This window comes from Pan troglodytes, chromosome 1 (genome assembly GCF_028858775.2).
Source record: "Pan troglodytes isolate AG18354 chromosome 1, NHGRI_mPanTro3-v2.0_pri, whole genome shotgun sequence".
Lineage (NCBI taxonomy): Eukaryota > Metazoa > Chordata > Mammalia > Primates > Hominidae > Pan > Pan troglodytes.
The window spans coordinates 56531397-56549804 of NC_072398.2; the positions used below are offsets into that span (position 1 = coordinate 56531397).

Sequence of the window (18408 nt, forward strand, 5' to 3'; positions counted from 1 at the left end):
GGATACAGGAAGTACAGGGGTTGTGAATACACCTAGGAGGAGAACCTAACTAGACTTGAGGGGTTAGTGAAGGCAGCCCAGTTAAGTAACATCTGAGCTGGAACCAGCAGGATATCCACGAGTGTGCTGAGTGAAGGAGGGGCAACTTGAGCAAAGATTAAGAGGCAATGAGTTATGTCCCATTGAGGAAATAAAAGGAATTTAGGCTCAGCACTGTGGCTCAGGCCTGTAATCCCAACACTTTGCAAGACTGAGGCAGGAGGCTCTCTTGAGCCCAGGAGTTTGAGACCAACCTGGGCAGCATAGAGAGACCCTGTCTCTCCAACAAAAAGAAAAAAAAAAATTAGCTGGGCATAGTGGTGTGCACTTGTAGTCCCAGCTACTCAGGAGGCTGAGGTGGGAGTATCACTTGAGCCCAGGGGGTTGAGGCTGCAGTGTGCCGTGATCACACCATTGCACTCCAGTCTGGGTGACAAAGAAAGACCTTATCTCAAAAAAAAAAAAAAAAAAAGGAATTATGTTCCACATGAATTTAGAGTATGGCAGACAGAATGAGACAGTGAGCTGAGAGGCTTACAGAGTTAAGATTGAACCAATAATCATGTTTAAAAATGTTCACTGCAGCAAGAAAGTGGTGGGAGAATTTGTAATGCTAGGCAGAGGCCGAGCACGTTGAGCCACACAGGCCGTGGATTTCACAGTAAGAAGCTGGGAAATCATTGCAGGATTTAAAATTCAGAATAGACATGTTAAGATTTCAAATGGGTTTGTGAGTAGAATGAATTGCAGTGTGGCAAGAGTGTCATCAGGGAGACCAGTTAGGGTGTGACTGCAGGAGTTCAGGTGAGGGATGATTAGGAAGGTGGCAGTGGAGATGGAGGGAAGGAGAGAGATTGTAGACATTTTAGAGGAAGAACTATTAGAACTTGTTGACCCGTTGGATATGTAAGGTGAGACAGAAGAGAGCAAGTTGAGGTGAGAGATTTGGCTTCAGGATAAAGGTGGGCTGTTTTCATAACACACATAAGAGGAGCCCCCTCTAACAAAAAAAATGACGAGATGGTCCAGGAAGACGGTGTGAACTGTAAAAAGCAGACAGCCCAATATGAGTTTCTGAACACAAATATTTAAGAGAAAGGCTGTGTAAAAGGAGCTTGCATCAGAATAACACAGTATCACAGAAACCAAGGAATGAGTTTATCAAAAAGGAAAGAGTGGCCAATGGAGTGTTAAAAGCTGGGAAGTGATTAAGAGAGCAAAGGATCAAAAAATGTCAGATTTGTTCACAAGATGCTCATTAATGACCTTGCTGAGAGTGGTTTCAGTGGAGCAGGGAGGACAGAAACAAGGAGGAAAGCAAGAGAAAATGAGGCCCAGGACAAATGAAAGGCTGCTTGTAATTTCTGTTTGCCCTCCTTCCCTCTCCTCCTTCCTCCCTGCTTTCCTCTTTCCCTTCCTCCCTCCCTTTTCCCCTCTCTCTCTTTCTTTCTCTCCTTCCTTCCTCCCTCCTTTCTTTCTTTTCTTTCTTTCTTTCTTTTTCTTTCTTTCTTTCTTTCTTTCCTTCCTTCCTTCCTTCTTTTTCTTTCTTTCTTTCTTTCTATCTTTCTTTCCTTCCTTCTTTTTCTTTTCTTTCTTTCTTTTCTTTCTTTCTCTCTCTCTTTCTTTCCTCTTTCTTTCCTTCCTTCCATCTTTCCTTCTTTCTCTCTTTCTCTCTCTTTTTCTCTTTCTTCCTTGAAAGCTGTTGATAGAAAGACGTAATAATGACAGAGAGACAGATTCTTGTCATTTGACGATTCTGGCCTGCATGTCTCTCTAGGAGGCATCGTTACAATAAAGTCAAGTTACAATGTGAGTGACATACTCTAAAGTTGGCAAAAGGTACATAGACAGAGTTTGAAAACACAGAAGAAAGAAGGAAAACCAATAGAATTTCAGGTTCCTGAAGAAGAAGGAGGGGCTAGAATTCAGAATGTAGGAGTTGAGACATTGGAGAAGTGAAAATACAGGAAATAGTTACTATTCTCTTGTAACTAGTGAAAATATAGGTATAGATTCAAGTTCATTTGCAGGTTTGGAGATAAGAACATATGAGAAATGTGGTCTGATCAACTTCATTTTCTATGTAAGTCTCTACTATAAGTGAGGAGGACCAAGAAGCAATAAAGTTATTTGTATCTATAGGAAGGAAGAAAATGGAAGGGGAATAGATTAATTCACCTATTAGGACTCTTCCGATTGCAAATAGAGATTCACAATACTTAAGCAAAAGGGAGAGTTTATTAAAGGGATATGTTTGTGTGCATAGTTAGGTTCTAGATGACCTTAAATACCAGACTGAAGATGTTAGACTTTATTTTGTTAGTAGAAGTAATCCACTGAGGTCTTTAAACAGCAGTGTGATGAAAATAAAAACCTTTTTCGAGAAAGAAAAATCTGACTGAAAATGAACACTGAAATTAATTGAGACTAAAAAACTGTTACATTGACTGTCAATAGCTGGTCCTGTGTGTAATTGGACCTTGAACTGCATTAGTTCAAATTTCAAGCTACTTAGTTCGAGTTTCAAGATTCCTCATCTCTGTGATCACCTATAAAATGTAGTTACACAATGACTCGCAGCTTATCTTCTAAGTAGGAGGATAGGAAAAAATTTACTTCCTTCACGTGTCTTCTCTGTGAGTATTATTAGTCATCCCTATCTTGTACTGAGACTTGACTTCTCCCCTACCCTCTATTTTTAGCAATAGTTTTTCTGTCCCACTGTCTTCTCACTTGATCTATTGGAGCTATGTGTACACATTTTCAGACCTTTTATTGTGGTGATTTCTGTAACTCAAATGTATGTCTATTAATGGGTTATCATATTTTCTTTTATAAATTTAAAGAAATTGGCAAAAGCAGAATGGTCTTAGTATGCAACACCCACTAAGGTCTGAAGTATAGTGAAGGTAAAGTAATTTCTGGATGCACTAGAATTTAGGGGCTTCCCACAGCTCCTGTAAGTTGACAGAGTATATTCAAATAGTTCTGGGGCCTGAAGCCAGACAGACATATGCTCGAGGTCAGGCTCTTATTAGCTGTGTGACCTTGCGCATATTAATTAAACCTCGGATTCTCATTTCCTTTTCCTTTTCTCTAAAATGGAACTGTAAAGATTAGAAAAATGAAATAGTTCCTAAGTTCTTTTGTATGTACCAGGAAACATATATTCTGTTAGACCGCATTTCTTCCTCTTTTAAAATTTCATCTCAGATCTCACAAGTTTTCCCCATTAACTTTATTCATTCTTCAACATGTCAATATATAATCTGCAAATCCTCCTTCTCTTCATTTTTGTTGTTCCCATGTTTCTATATTTCGATTGTTCACACATTATATTAATCACTGAGTCCCAGCTTTAGAATTAGTTGGGTCTACAACAGAGATTTACAGACATCTGGGTGTGTGTATCACACTGATGGGTTGGGGCTGCCAGAAGAGCTCAGGCATGGTTGAGTGTTACAGAAAAAAGGGACAAGAGGACAGCCCAGCCACAGCTTCCCTTTAAATGCAATTATTCAGGTTGTTCTCTCTATGGAGATGCCTCGTCCAAAAGGAGAGACAAGGCTGAGATCCAACCACACTCCCCTTGCCAGGTGTGAAGCCAAGTGGGGCTTCATCCATGTGGTGAAAAGGCTACTTTTTAATAATTCCAGCAAAGACTCTGTGTACACTAATAGTAGCCCTGTGCTCAGCTACATGACTGATTCAGTGAGGGTTCTTTGGTCCAAGCAACTTATTAGTTAGGTGACATTGAAAAAGAAGCAATATATATAGATATAATGTTATTTATATTTCTGATTTATCTACTCCTACTAGACTTTAAGTTTCCTAAATTGTTACATTCGAATATTATTTGATGATTACATATAAGTAGTTGTTTATATGTTGGTTAGCATTCTAAGTCAAACATTTACAGATTTATTAAATTATGGAATACAAATAGAATATAATGTCATAAAAGCATCAATGATTAAATTGCAGAAAATATTCAGTGACAGAATTGTGTATGACATGTGTTATGCATAGAATAAATAGACCCTAAGAGTTGTTATGCATAGAATAAATAGACTATAAGAAGTTCTCTGGTATTCCTGTCCTTTAGGAAATGGGACTGGAGACTGGACGCTGTTCCAGTGACTAGAGTTCTGCTCCTGTGCCTGGAGCCTGCTGCCTTCCCACCTGTATTCTAAGATTTCTGGGACTGAAAGTCCATCCACATGTTTGTGTTTCTCTCTATTGATTACTACTGGATTCACACGTACCATGTACCACTATTTTGTTGGAATATCACAGAACCCCCCACCCGCATCCTTATAACACTCTCTACATTGAAACAAAGAGATAAATTCAAAAATACTTAACCCAGCTTCAGGTACAAAAGGTCAGATTGACCACCTGAGTTTATTATCTCTTCCAACACAAACACTAATAATATTATAGTGAAGGAACATGTACGGCTTAAACTGAAGGAAAAAGGAGATTAAACAAGGGGAAAAATAATGACAAAATATTCCAAAGTAATTTTGGAAGATGGAAGGCAGATGCTCAGAAGTAGAAATTAAAATTCTCATACCTCTAAAATGAGAAGAGAAAAGGCAGCCTTAGAATATCATCTGATAAAATAAGAAAATATAATTCACAGTCTGAGGACAAAGAATTTGCAAAATAACCAGTGGTTTAAAAAGAAGTATCTACAATCCTACATTCAACAATATTTATCATTAAATAATACATCTCAATCGACAGTTTAATAGCACCAATATAGAGTGGCAGAATGAAATCCTCTCACATTTACAATTGAGAACTTCTAAGAAATATTCTTGGTAATTCCATAAAGGGAATGTTCTAATTTTTTACAAAAGTAAACTTCTTTAGGATAAGGATTTGATTAAAACATCCTATTGATAAATTTATTTTGTTAGTTAAATCCAACCAAGGGCATCTTTAGTTGTACCCTTAAAATTAGAGTTCAAGTAGTCAATACTGATAAAAATAAAAAATAACTTTAAATATTTTATAGAACTACAAATCTACTTTGGCAAAAAGAGAATTCCCAGTGAAAGAGTGATCTAAATTGGCGTGACGTAGAACTGATTTAAATTGTGGATAAACTCACCAAGCTTCAAATAAACAACGATCATTTTTTTCTCATGTTGGTGGTATAACATGTGGAAACATTCCATTGACCTAAAAATAAAATAATAACAAAACCAAACAAAAACAAAAAGATTATTGTGTGTTTCCTGGAGAATGCATATTTGGCAAAGATTACTGTAAATGCTCTTAAGTTTTAAGTAAATACTTTTTCCACCTCGGAAATGCTGGATTATGGTTATTCCCATTTTTATTTATTAACTCTTTATCTAAAATTGTGTTAATATCATGGCTTATTATAAAAATTTCTTTACTGTTTTAATTTGTAATTTTCCATTACTTTTTATTTAAATAATCTATATTTTTCTTAATATTGTGTATTAATTTGCTTTCCTTTTTTGTTTTTCAATACCCTCTTGGTAAAACTAGTGTGTACTTTTACAATCGAAACATAGAGTGTTTAGAACAAGTTTAGGTCTCCACGATGATTTTGCCTCCACTGTTTTATCCTGATAATTATTTGAAAGAAATACATTTCACTGATAGAATCTAATTCTCAGAGTGATTATAAATGCATTGGTAATGGATTGAGTTGTATTAGTAGTATGCCAGAATTAGATTTGTTTCCTCCATTATTTAAATGAAATCTTAAAGTAATGGATTGAGTTGTATTAGTAGTATGCCAGAATTAGATTTGTTTCCTCCATTATTTAAATGAAATCTTAAAGTATTATGAAAATAAATAAATTTTCTTAAAGCAATTCTGTCTGTTTACATATATCTGCATTTAAATATGTTTCTTTATTTTATGATATAGCATGTTACATAAAATTTAGTAAAATTTGGAGCAATTTATATTTTAGTGAGCTTTTGTTGACCACAGCACACAAATTTCTTGTCCTTTAAAAAATTCAAGAAATTTGTGCATAGTTGTGCTTAAGCATAACATAAAAGAATAAAAAAATTCTACAAAATCAAGATTAACAATGTTTCAGATAAACCTTATAATAATCCACACCTGGCTTCAGTACAGTTAACAAAGTGATGGAACTAATAATTTGGTAATGCATGATTTTTGAAACAAATAATTCAGCTATGTCTGATTTTATAATATGTTTTTATCTAAACATATAAAATGAAATACATTTAAAATGAAAATATATACAAAAACATAAAATGAAATAATATACTTTAAAACTGTAGCATTTCCTCTGTTGCCCAACTTAGAATATTTATTTATATAAGGAGTGACTCTAAGTTTTGTTTTAAATATAGAAAGCCAGGCAAAAGAATATGTGTTTGTTAGTTTGTCTTTTTTTCTTAGAAAAACCTCTGTTAACACTCCCAGAAGTTCTACCATTGAAATCAGCATCTGCTAGTCATTTATAGCAAGCCAATAGTCTTGTATTTATCAACTATTTTATAGAATCTCATACTTACAAATATATCCTGTCGAGCAGTCCACCATGCTAAATTTGATCTCCTCTTTGTTATGATCCGTTTGAAATCAGGTTCTGAAATTTTGTGAGACACCCAGCATTTTATTTTTCCCAGAGTAAAAGGATTTTACTGTCTCTATAATTACCTTCGATGGCACTCTGGCCTCAGTATGAATGTTCTGTTTTTACACACACGTATCTATGCAAAGAGAGGTTTTGTTGAATATGGAAAGTAGTGCTGTAGGACTCCAGTGCATTACTGATAAAGAGGTTTTATCTAACATTATCAGACCATCTGAAGTGATCAGATGATTGGAAGCAGCAGCTTCATGAAATCTTCAAAGTAATACTCAAATCTTTTTCTCCAAAATAATTTTTCTAGTTTTAGAAAATGTATAGTCTAAAGTAAAATTCCCTTTTAAAAAAGACAGAGAACTAAGTACAAACACATAGGACATCACTGCAAACACATGTTAGCAAATGGTTGAGAACTATTAAAATCAATGTTTGTAATAGATTACTAGGGACTTTTAACAACTGAAGGATCTAAAAAAGTATCTTTTCTAGTTATACCTCTCTAGTTCCTTCAACTGGTCCTCTACAGCAGTTCTGGACTCCGTTGTTCTACAGTTTGTTAACATGCCTTCAAAATCTGAATTGAACACAGTGCTTAAGATAAGGTCTAATGAATACAGAATATGGTAAGATTGTGAATGCCCTTGTCTTGGATTTACTCCAATTGTGTGTGTGTGTGGGAGGGGGGAGTGGGGGGCGTTGGGGGGAGAGAGAGAGAGAGAAACAGAGAGGTAGGAGTAAAGAAATGCTAGAATAAAACAGCAGTAAAGAAGATCAAAATGTGGTTGATGGAGTGTTTCTTAAAATATTTAGGGGCCCAATGAGATAGAAGATTAACCTTACTTGTCTTTTATAATTTTGAGATTCAAACCCAAGAAAATTGAATTTCTCAAACCTGAGAGATAAGTTTGGGACTAGAAAAGGAAAGTAAACTTTGGAAAGTCAGAAGCTGCGTAGATGTAGCAATAATGTAGGAAGTGAAGGGCAGGTTAGCCTCAGCTTGGGAGGATCTGGGTTGTTTGTGGATAGCACTCATTTTCTCTGGGTGCTAGTTGTGCGATTTCCTCCCCACTCAGGACATTTTGGATGCTGGATCTCTTCAGGAAATCTTCAGTGTCATAGTCAAGACTTTTCCTCACCCCAAATAATTCATTTTTTTGGGATTTGGAATGTTTGCTCTTTCTCATGGTGTGGATGCAAGGAGCTGGCAGGAAGATTCTGGAAGTAACACCCTGTGCGAGTGTCAGTTTCAAAGCTTGCTTAATGGAGTCAAACATGAGAATCTCCCTACAGAGTAAAACTTAAGTATCGACAGGGACTGAAAAACAAATAAATCATAGAGTGAAGAGTAACAGCACGAGTAGGTGGAAATTCCTGGAGGAATTCAAGAGCAATGTGTAGATATTTGTGGCAGATTTCTAAACATGGTTTTGTTTCTCTGAAAAAGTGTAGTTCAAGTTCAGTTTATGAAATCATAGCAATATAATGCTTTGTACGGCACATAGGTGGATCAGACTAATTCAGAGCTGTGAGGTTAGGGCAGGTAACAGGATTATGCTTTCGTTGGTGCAGCTTGGGAATGCCCTTTCCATTGAAAGGCTGTCCTTCTGATGAACTGATCTGCTTACTCTAGAGCACTTTTACTATATTTCAATTTCAGCCAATGTAAGTCCAAAGTAACACAAGTTCAAATGTGCACAATTAAAAATATTTAATATTTTTATGTTGAAAGTTCAAAATGAACTTTACAAGAGGAGAAAAATGAAGTATTAGAAATTATAAATTCAGAATTTGCCGTTTATGTCTTCTACAAAAAGTGGAGAAATATAATTACTGGTTAATGTTCGTGATGACAGCTTAAGAAATAAGCCTACTATTTTCAGTGCATCCTATTTATACTATATAGTGTTTGCCATTTGTTCAGAGGGTGGCTCTTTTCAATATATTCTAGAAGCAAGATAAACTCTTGGACACTGGGGTGAATTGTCTGGTGAAATGTATCCAGTAGGCAGTGGTTTGTGCCAGTGTTTGGAAGAAGACTGGCTTCTGCTCCTGCTTTCCATGGACGCTGATCTGTCCCTCTTAGCCTGCCTGAAGGTCTGTCCTCTCTGCCTTCATTTTCTTCCAAGCTTCTTTGCAGCGCATTCTCAGTCTGTCTTCATACACTCATTGTCCGCATCTTGGAGTGGACGACTCAGAGACTTGACCAGTCTCCCGTCCCCTCTGGTTTGCTGCCAATTAGAAACAATCTAACTTTGGTTTCTGACTTGTGTGAACCCAAAATATACCGACAACAAAAATTAGGAAGAGATTACTGAGCATTCAACACTTTTGTTAGCATAAAATAAACCTCAGTAGCAATTAGTTACCAATTCTGTGTGCATTTATTCAGATGATTTGCTTTAAAGATGTCTTTAATTATAATCATGGTCCTGTTATGCTATAAAGTTTAGTCACTAACTCCCAATCATTCTTAGTTCCCTTTTGGTAGCTGCTTTAAATCCATTCTCTTGGCCCTTCCAGAAAGTCGGCAGTGCTCTCAGGTTTCAGATCTCCAGCATGTAATTGAAAAAACCAGTGGTCCTACTCGGTTTCTATTTTCTTCTGAGCACTTGGTGGATTGTCTTGTCCTTCCTGACTAAATTCTGGGGAATTCATTCAAATCTTATTGTTTCCACCCGTGTATTTGGGGTAACATTAACATAGGAAAGTGTTCTTTTCCCGGAAAAAAAAAAAGGAGACACTCCACAGTTGTTTAATTTGCACTGAGATGAGTCTATTAGCTCTTTTGTACTTTCACATTGTTTGATCTGTGAAATTCTCTAAGGATGGGGTTAAGGGCACGTCCCTTTGAAGAGGATTTGCACTGGCTCTGTCAGGCAGCCCAGGCACTTCTCTAACACAAGACTGCTTTGTTATTTTCTTAGCTTGGGTCTCCTGGACCACACAGGTAGGGTAAATTTAAATTACAGACCTGGTTTTATGCTGAAATAGACATGTTCCTGTCATCAGTTTTTGTAGGTGACTTGTTTTTTTTCTGTCTGCTGTTTCACTGAAGGTATAGCAGTTCAAGAGCCCCCGGCTCATATTAGGACAGCCTTTGATTTTGTTTCCTGGCTTGCAACAAATCTTAAAAGCCAGATCTCTAGGTTACTGAGATTAGCAAATGCTGAACTCAGCTAAACTTTAAATGCCAGTTTATCACTCTGATTTAGGATTCCCTCTGTTTTTTTCTTGATTTCTCTTAGTTTTTGCAAGCTTGCCTATGCATTTAAATGGGGTTGTTACATATTTTTTTCTAGCATTTCTGGATGTCTGGTAGAGAGAAGATTTTCAAGATATGTCTCGTCTACCATGCTTTCCTTTTATATAAGATAATGTTATATACTCATTTTAGATAAAAGTAAATGCAATAAAATGTCAAGGAAATTGGAACTTTAGCATTTCCTTGTTATCACAGATGGAAAGCATCGTTTGCTTCTTTAGATGCGGAATGCTTTGAACATACAAGGCCCACTGATGTGCAGTTGCAAAGCTGAAGCCTGTTTCCAATCACCTAATCAACTCACTATCCCTTATTCTTTAGATAAGGCTGTCCTGTTCTGCCATGTGCAAAGTATATAAATTTTCTACTATAGAAGTACAGAACAAACATACTTGTGCCACATTTCTGGTTTTTTTTTCTTATCACAGAAATTAAAATGGTTTTTCTGTAGATCACCATTGAAATACTTTTTGTCTTATTCTTGAAACGAATCTATCCTCAGGACTTACGTGGTGTCTGGTGATTGAGGGCAGTAGATGGCTAGGTAGTGAATCAGAGGCAGGGAACATTTTAAAAGAAATAGGTACCTCAGTCAGCTGATAGGAGAGACTAAAAGAGCGCAGAGCTCAGAATTAGCCTGCATTCCTTCTCCCTGCTTTACCAAAGGAGTCTCCCACTTTTCTCATTCATGCTTCAAATGCATATGTGGACATAGCATTTAGACTGATGTAGTAGATGCTCAATAAATATTCAAAGAATAGATGGATATAGTTTTTTTTTTCCCAACAGGATTTATCCAAGCTAAAAACTACCCTAATGTTCATTTTAACCAATTTTCACTTAGATAAAAATTATAGGGTGAAGTTTGGGAAGGATTATATTGTACAAGCTTCCCATATCTCATACTTTCCTAAGAAGTAGTTCTGCCTCTCTGACTGTAACCTTTTTGTAACCTATAATTTGTGTAGTGGTTAATGAGATATATCTGGAGATGCTTTGTAAGTATAATTTACACAAATATATATTTTTATGAGGCATGCAAATTTAAACAATGGTGTCCTTGTGACTTAGTCAAACAAGGAACTAGAATAAAATACAAGGCAAATGTTTTTCTTTAGGATTATGACACTATATCTTAAAACTTCTGAAAGATATGATAATGCAAATAAGATTAGATAAAACAAGTTTAGTTTTGTAGAAAAGGCAAAGAATTTTAAAAATTGCAATCCCAGAAGCTTCAGAAATCTACTTTGGTATGCTTTCCTCCATACAAAAAGTGTTGTTTAATTCCCCCTCAAGTTTGAATATTTGAGGAGTTGCTTTAAGAACTGTAAAACTAGTGCATCAACTACATGCTTTTTGCAGATATGGAAAATATTTTCTTAAAACATTTTTACACAAAGGAAAAATAATTTTGCCCAAAGAAAATAACATCCAAAGGAAAATGAAGAGTGATTGGTGTTATAAGAAATATAATCCTGGAGGCCTGGAACTACATAAGGCATCCTGAATGTACAGCGTGGGGCCAATAGAGATTACACAAATGATTTTTACAGATGAAGCTGAGCAAAGGGGCAGAATGGGAAGAAGAACAATGGGGACCGAGACACAAGAAGGATGACTTGTTTGAAAAAGAAAATGTTCAGGGCATTAAAAACACATGCCATTTTTTTACCCCATAACATTTTCAAACACTACAGAAAATAATATCTAATAAACCATGAAGCTTGTTTTAACTCTTTTAAAAACTTCCAAACAAAGGAACTTAGGAAAAATGGCATTCTAGTTATATTTTCCCCCAGATCAGTGGGAATTTATTCCATCTTATTGCTTTTCCAAGTGAGTAGGCAGAAAGTAAATAGAAATGTGAAATTTGTATCGATTGTTTGCTTTCCTTATAACCTTTGCCAAAGAGCTTTGTGAAGGCAACTTTTCTAATAAGGAAGGTATTTTTATATTTAAATGTTGGTTGTCTGTGTAGGAAGTGGAAGAGCTTGTTTCAGAGACTGCTTCTCCAACCCCATTTTAAAGCAGAAGTTCCATCACGGACATTTAGAGGTTAAAGGAAATTTAGATAATCTAGTTCAAAGCTTTCATGTAATGAAGAAAGAAATTGATCTCTTGTGCATTGCCCTGAGCCACACAGTAGCTGAGATATAGCTGAGTCAAAAACTCAGGCTGCCTAACTCCTGCGTTCTGTGTACTTTAAGGTCCTCATTCCCTTTCTGGCTTACTTCTGGTTGAAAATCAGATAATTGTGTGTATCTTACATTCTTATCTCAGTTTAGGTAACAGCCTAAAGTTTTTAGGCCCATGTGTCTTTGTATCTATCTCCTCTTCTTCTTTCTCTACTAGAAAAACATGTGACAAGATGCTGTGGTTACACGAATTCTCCCCTACTCTTGCTTTATTTTATTCACTGTAATTTATTCCATGTTGAGACTCTGGTCTTTTCTCTTAAGTGTTATTAACATGGTTTCTATTTGAGTTGAGTAAATGGAATATTATGCTTCTGAATCTAATTTTTCTGCCTCAAATGATGCAATTTGAGCATCATTCTTTAAAGACACATGATATATGCTGCCTTCTTATAATGAAATATCTGAAAGAAAATATAGATTAAAGAATGATTATTATCATTGAAAATGATTTATTTTACAAAAGAATTCTATAAGAATTCCATTAGTTAATTCTTCTAGTTTAAATGTCTGAAATTCAGTTTATGCCCAGTATTCAAGTACATGACATAAAGCAAAATACATTGGCTTTATACATTTTATGAATTTGCTTTATGAATTTTATGCATATTGAATTTGATGATAATTAAAAAAACACCCAAGCTTTTCTAAACAAAGAACTCCAGCAGCTCAAAAACACTTGTTTTATCTGATAACATAAATAATAATGTACTTAATAATATATTTCTTATTTTATTTTCACTTTCTGCCAAGGCCCGGGGAAACATTTAAATTGCTTATGTGCATGTTTAGAAATACACTGGAAAATCAAACATGCCTAAGAAAAAGGGGTCAAAAAAGTATTGTGAAACAGTGGTAACTAAGGAATATTCCACTTAGATCTGTTCCAAGTCAAGCAGTGTTTCAAAGGGACCAAAGGGACCATGTGGCTTTATTTTTAGGCTGCAGTTCATTGACTCAGGCTGTCACTTCTGCTAATTGGCGTAGCTGCTCTTAGCCTACAGATGTTTTATAGGGCCTAGATAATGGGAAATTAAACATTTTATCTGTCATTCTGGAAAAAATAAACTGATTACTCTGTCAAGAAGACCTTGCCCAGGGTCAAGCTTTATTCTAAGGTGGACCACAAGCAAAATTATTTGAAGATACTGAGATTCACACAGTCCACACACACAGGGATTCCCTTGGCCAATAGGTGATGCATTAGTCAATAAAAATGCAACAGAGATTTTGGAGGCCATACTTGAAATGGGAATGTGAGGATTAGAAGACCTTCCAGGTACAATCAGTCTAGTGAATTAATTAGTAGGTAGCTTGGTCTCTGAGAGGTTGAGACATGAGACTATCAAATGGCAACAGCCCATGATATAAACCAATGGAGCCAAAGGATTGGCAAAAAATCACTGGAGGTTGCTGTGGGGAGAGAGGAAACACTTCATGATTGATGAAGACACCATGGTACACATGTTTAGAAGGGTTTAGAACTCAGGAATAAGAGAGACTGGTCTAGCTTCATGTGCATGTGACATGTCCCATGGTAACACAGGGCCAGAATTTGGTTTTAGGGCTCTGTTGTCACTGTCTTAATATTCTTGATTTTGAAACAAAGGACCTTTCATTTTCATTTTGCATTGGGCATCACAAATTATTTAGCTAGTTTTGCTGGAAGGGGACATAAAGCTAAGGGATAGATACCAGAAGACAAATTTTGTGTACATTTTAATTTGGGTTGTGGAAAATTGTATTCTCTATTAAAGGGTTTAGAGGAATGCATTCAAATAATACTCCTAACAGTTGGATAAACTGTCACGAGGGCATTTGGCTGTGAAGTTGCAATGAGTGGAGAGGCATTGACATTGTTGCTGATGGTGACGTTCCTGGGTGAATAAAGGACACTGTTGAGATTCACAAGGCAGGAGTAATGAGGTGGTGGTGAGGGAGGCAGAGTCAGGGCTGGGGTCTCAGAAGCCTACTGCACAGCAGTAGCAGCTGGGTGAGAAATCTCTAACAAGGGTCATTGAAGTTGCTTGGGCAATTGCAGTTGATCTAATTAGGAGGCTTGATGAATAAATAGAATTTAGAGAGTTGCACTGTCCTTGTTCACTGGCACTGAAGACAAAGTCACTTGGCTGTCAGTGTTCCAGATTAGTTATCAGAATGATTTTCCATACTAGCTTTCCTCTAACAACAAACAGCTTTAATGTGATAGTATCTGTCAAGTGCTCTCTGGGTCCCTGAGAGATAGGCTCTTTATCAGTTGCTACAGTAGCCTATTCTTTCAACAGAAATAAGTCAATTTGGAGTCCTGTAGAGTTGCCTAGGAAGATATGGTTTGGAGTTTAGGAGTTCAGGTGTTCTAGTTTGTAGTTCTCTAGAGAAATAAATATAGTAGCTCCTCCTCCCCAGAAAAGCTCTAGTATATTATCTAGTTATATTTATTTCCTGACAAAATTAAGGATGGATTCAGACACAAGACATTAAGTCTCTCAGATATTGCAGATGGGCACTGTTTAATCTAGAGGATTCACAAAAATGATATTTTGTAAGCTCTGGGAGCATTGCAAACAATTTAGGTTGACTCCTTAAATTTTCAAATGACAAAATCGAAAGAGAGAAGGGTTGTGCATGGCCCAGGTTTCACAGCCGAGTATGTAGAGTCATATCTAGTGACCGTGTCAGCTGCTGGGTCAGGGTTTTTGTCTGCTATCATATAGGTTTGTTATGGCTATACTTAAAGAGTTTTGTTTCATTTTGTGTTTATAGATGCACCCAACACTATTATGAAGTATTTATTAGTCAAAGTAATAATAACAATAACTACCGTTTACATAGAGCATGAAATGGGCACAATGAGCTAGGAACTTTACCTAATCTTTTTAACATCCTTGAGAGGCAGATTCTATTATCTTCATTTTTCAGAAGAGGAAATTGAGACTTAATGTCATATGGCCCTTAATTAGATAAACTTTAGGAAGTCTTCAACCTTCCAGTAGTTTTTGGCAACTATTCATCTCTGAACAGACTCCAGAACATTAGTGAATGCTGTCCCATTTTATCCTCACTGAGCAAAATCTAGGGCACTAATTACAAAGATATTTATCTTACAACATTAAGATTTTGTTGTAAGGAACCATTATGAACCCAATCATAGCTATATTGGGTCCTATATTGGCACATTAGAGATAATTTATAATTATTTATATATATATATGTATGCTACAGCTGTGAATAAGCAGAGGAAAATCAGTGAACTAAAGTGAGAAATTTTTTGTATTATTTAAATTAATTAATGATATTTAATTTTATCTTTTTTTCCAGTTGATGACATAGAAGACTTAATTTCCTCCTCATGATTAATCTCTCAGTTGGAGAGTATACACACTCTTACACAGAATCCAGGTGAGAGGAATGGGGAATTAATAAGAGCTAGGAGGGTACCATTTTTATAGAAATATAATAGTGACATATATATCTGCTAACTATCTGGGAGACATACCCAAGCAAAATATTTTGATTATAAGAAAGGACAATATTTGAAATCAACTTAAGCAGAGCTGACTAGAAATGGAAGGACACCTAAGGGAAATAAAAGGTTTTTCTAGGTTACAACTTGCCCAAGTCATGTAGCATTCAGGCTAAAGGCAAGCAAAAGTCAGAACATATACATTCACCCCTCTGCTGGGAGCAGAGAAGAGCAGAGTGGAAGTCCAAGGAGTGTGGTGGATGCCAGTCAGGGGAAGTTGCTGTAGCCTGGTGTCACCTTTATCCTGCAGCTCTTTGCCAACCCTCTTCAGAGACATAGAGCCTATCCCCTGAAATGAACTCAGGGCCCTACTGTCAACTGCTGTCATTTACGTTAAGCAGCAAAGCCATTAGACTTAATTTACCTAAACTCTTCCCCTATAGCATTCTTCCTCTATAACATTCATGGTCTGCTAAGGTTGCTATAAGCAAAGCAAAGTATAAAATAGCACACAAGTTCCTGTTTGACAAGTGAAATACCAGTTTCTTATCTCTCCCCAGGGACCTCTTATAACGAGAAATTGGCCTTGTGAGTTTTGAAACTTTTCCATTCACAACCCTGTATGTCTTTTATTATTTTGTCTTTTAAAATTAGCATGCTATTTTAAAAAATACAGAAACCAGGCTTTAGAAGCACAACAAGGGCATCTGCTTTGCAGAAACTACTTATTAGTCCCTGTCTCTTCACACTGAATTTTCAGTTGCTGCCAAAGTAGAAAAATATGCAAATGCATGACCTGTGTATTGAGCATGTTTTTATCTTGAGGCTTTCCTATATATCTAAAGGAAAAATATTTGTTTGTAGATTTGATTGCTGTTTCTCTACAAGAGTGTGCTTGTGGATTCTAGAATGTGGTATAGCCTAGAAGGCATGATAATTCTGTAAGGTGATTATATGGTAGCTGGTACCTTGCATTGTTCCTTCATCACTGAATCATCCAATAGATTTTATTGTTAATAATGACCACAGTTTGTATATACTGAGTTTTTGAATTTAGGTGGCAATTTGAAATTATTGGAATAATGAGTCTTCTGATTTTAGAGGTGCTCCTCATTTGTACCCTAAAGACACTCTTGTCTTTATTTTTGCATTACTGTGCTTATCACCAGGTACAATATTTGCATGCTGAATTGTCTGTCTCCTTCACTGGACTCTAAGCAATTTGAGAATAGGCCTTGTGTCTGTCTTGTTCATTATTGGGTCCTTGGAACAAATTAGTGCATGGCCTTCAGTGGGTACTTAATAAATATTTGTTTAATTGAATCAATACTTTTAATCTAACTTTTTAAAGTACCTTTAATATGACAGGCACTGTAAAGAGTGCCTTAAACACATTTTCTCACGTGATCTTCACAACAACCATATAAAGTTGTTATTTCAGTCTTTATATTGGAGAAAAGGAACCTAAACTTCAGATGGGGTAAGCAGCATACTTAGGTCTTTCACCTGAGTTGTGTAATTTGGGATTAGGACTATGTGACTTCAAAGCACATATCTTATTTCCTATACCACACTGCTTTGTGTATCAGAAGGTAGAGTCATATAAAAGTCACCACAGATACTGATGGGAACTTGCAAAACATGAGAGATGGGGAAGTTTGTAGATATATTGGCAAAGGAGTATTGGCAGAGAGAGTTAGCCCCTTCAAAATTTTCACAGAGAAATTCTTTTCATTGACTACAAATATTTCTTGCTCCTTAAATAAACCAGAAAAATATTGTTTGTTCATTATTTCTGCAGTTTGAATTGATACGATATACTTCAATGTTGTAGTTACAAATAAGGATGGCATAACCATTACTATCTGATTTAATTGACATTATCAAGCAAGTACTTTCTGAGAATGATTTTGAGTGGGATTGAGGATTGGGGCAGAACAGTGAACGCAGGTAGTATCATATATCTCTTATTTTCACAAGCTTACAGTAAAATTGGTAATAAGAGTAATCAAATTACTAGAAAGAGAACATAATAAATGTAATCAAAGTTGTACAATCTATAGAGGATATAAAAGGAATAAGAAATTAGATTTGTTTGTGGATATCAGAAGTATATTACTGCCAAGGTAGCATTGCAAAGGTCCTTGGAAAATGGGCAGCATTTAACAGTTTTATGTGCTGTCTATTTGAAGATGTATAAAGACATGGTCTCTTTCCATAAGAAAGCCAAGATTCTTTACAATTTGGCATGTTTTTGCAGTGGCTGGTACCGGCTGTTCCTTTCCATGTTTAGTGCTTCCTTCAGGAGCCCTTGTAGGGCAGGCCTGGTGATGCTAGGAAGAAACTGCATCAACTAATGAGCAAAATAACCAGCTAACATCATAGTGACAGGATCAAATTCACACACAACAATATTAACCTTAAATCTCAATGGGCTAAATGCTCCAATTAAAAGACACAGACTGGCAAATTGGATAAAGAGTCAAGATCCATCAGTGTGCTGTATTCAGGAGACCCATCTCACTTGCAGAGACACACATAGGCTCAAAATAAAGGGATGGAGGAAGATCTACCAAGCAAATGGAAAACAAAAAAAAGGCAGAGGTTGCAATCCTAGTCTCTGACAAAACAGACTTTAAACCAACAAAGATCAAAAGAGACAAAGAAGGCCATTACATAATGATAAAGGGATCAATTCAACAACAAGAGCTAACTATCCTAAATATATTTGCACCCAATACAGGAGCATCCAGATTCATAAAGCAAGTCCTTAGACACCTACAAAGAGACTTAGACTCCCACAAAATAATAATGGGAGACTTTAACACCCCG

General features: G+C 36.1%; 1 protein-coding gene across 6 annotated transcripts in view; it reads right to left on the reverse strand.

Moving 5' to 3' along the window:
* The window catches only part of RGS13 (regulator of G protein signaling 13), a 51228-nt gene that overhangs the window by 17352 nt on the left and 15468 nt on the right, over window positions 1-18408 (reverse strand). Inside the window, exons 2-4 of one of the 6 annotated variants that reach the window (XM_063794347.1) lie at window positions 6577-6650; window positions 5159-5229; window positions 4616-4655 (exon numbers count right to left, since the gene is read on the reverse strand). The gene's annotated coding sequence lies outside the window, so the exon portion shown is untranslated. Of the gene's footprint in view, window positions 1-4615; window positions 4656-5158; window positions 5230-6576; window positions 6748-18408 lie in introns of those variants that run through there. The other 5 variants (XM_063794342.1, XM_063794349.1, XM_063794343.1 and 2 more) reach the window with 5 other exon arrangements.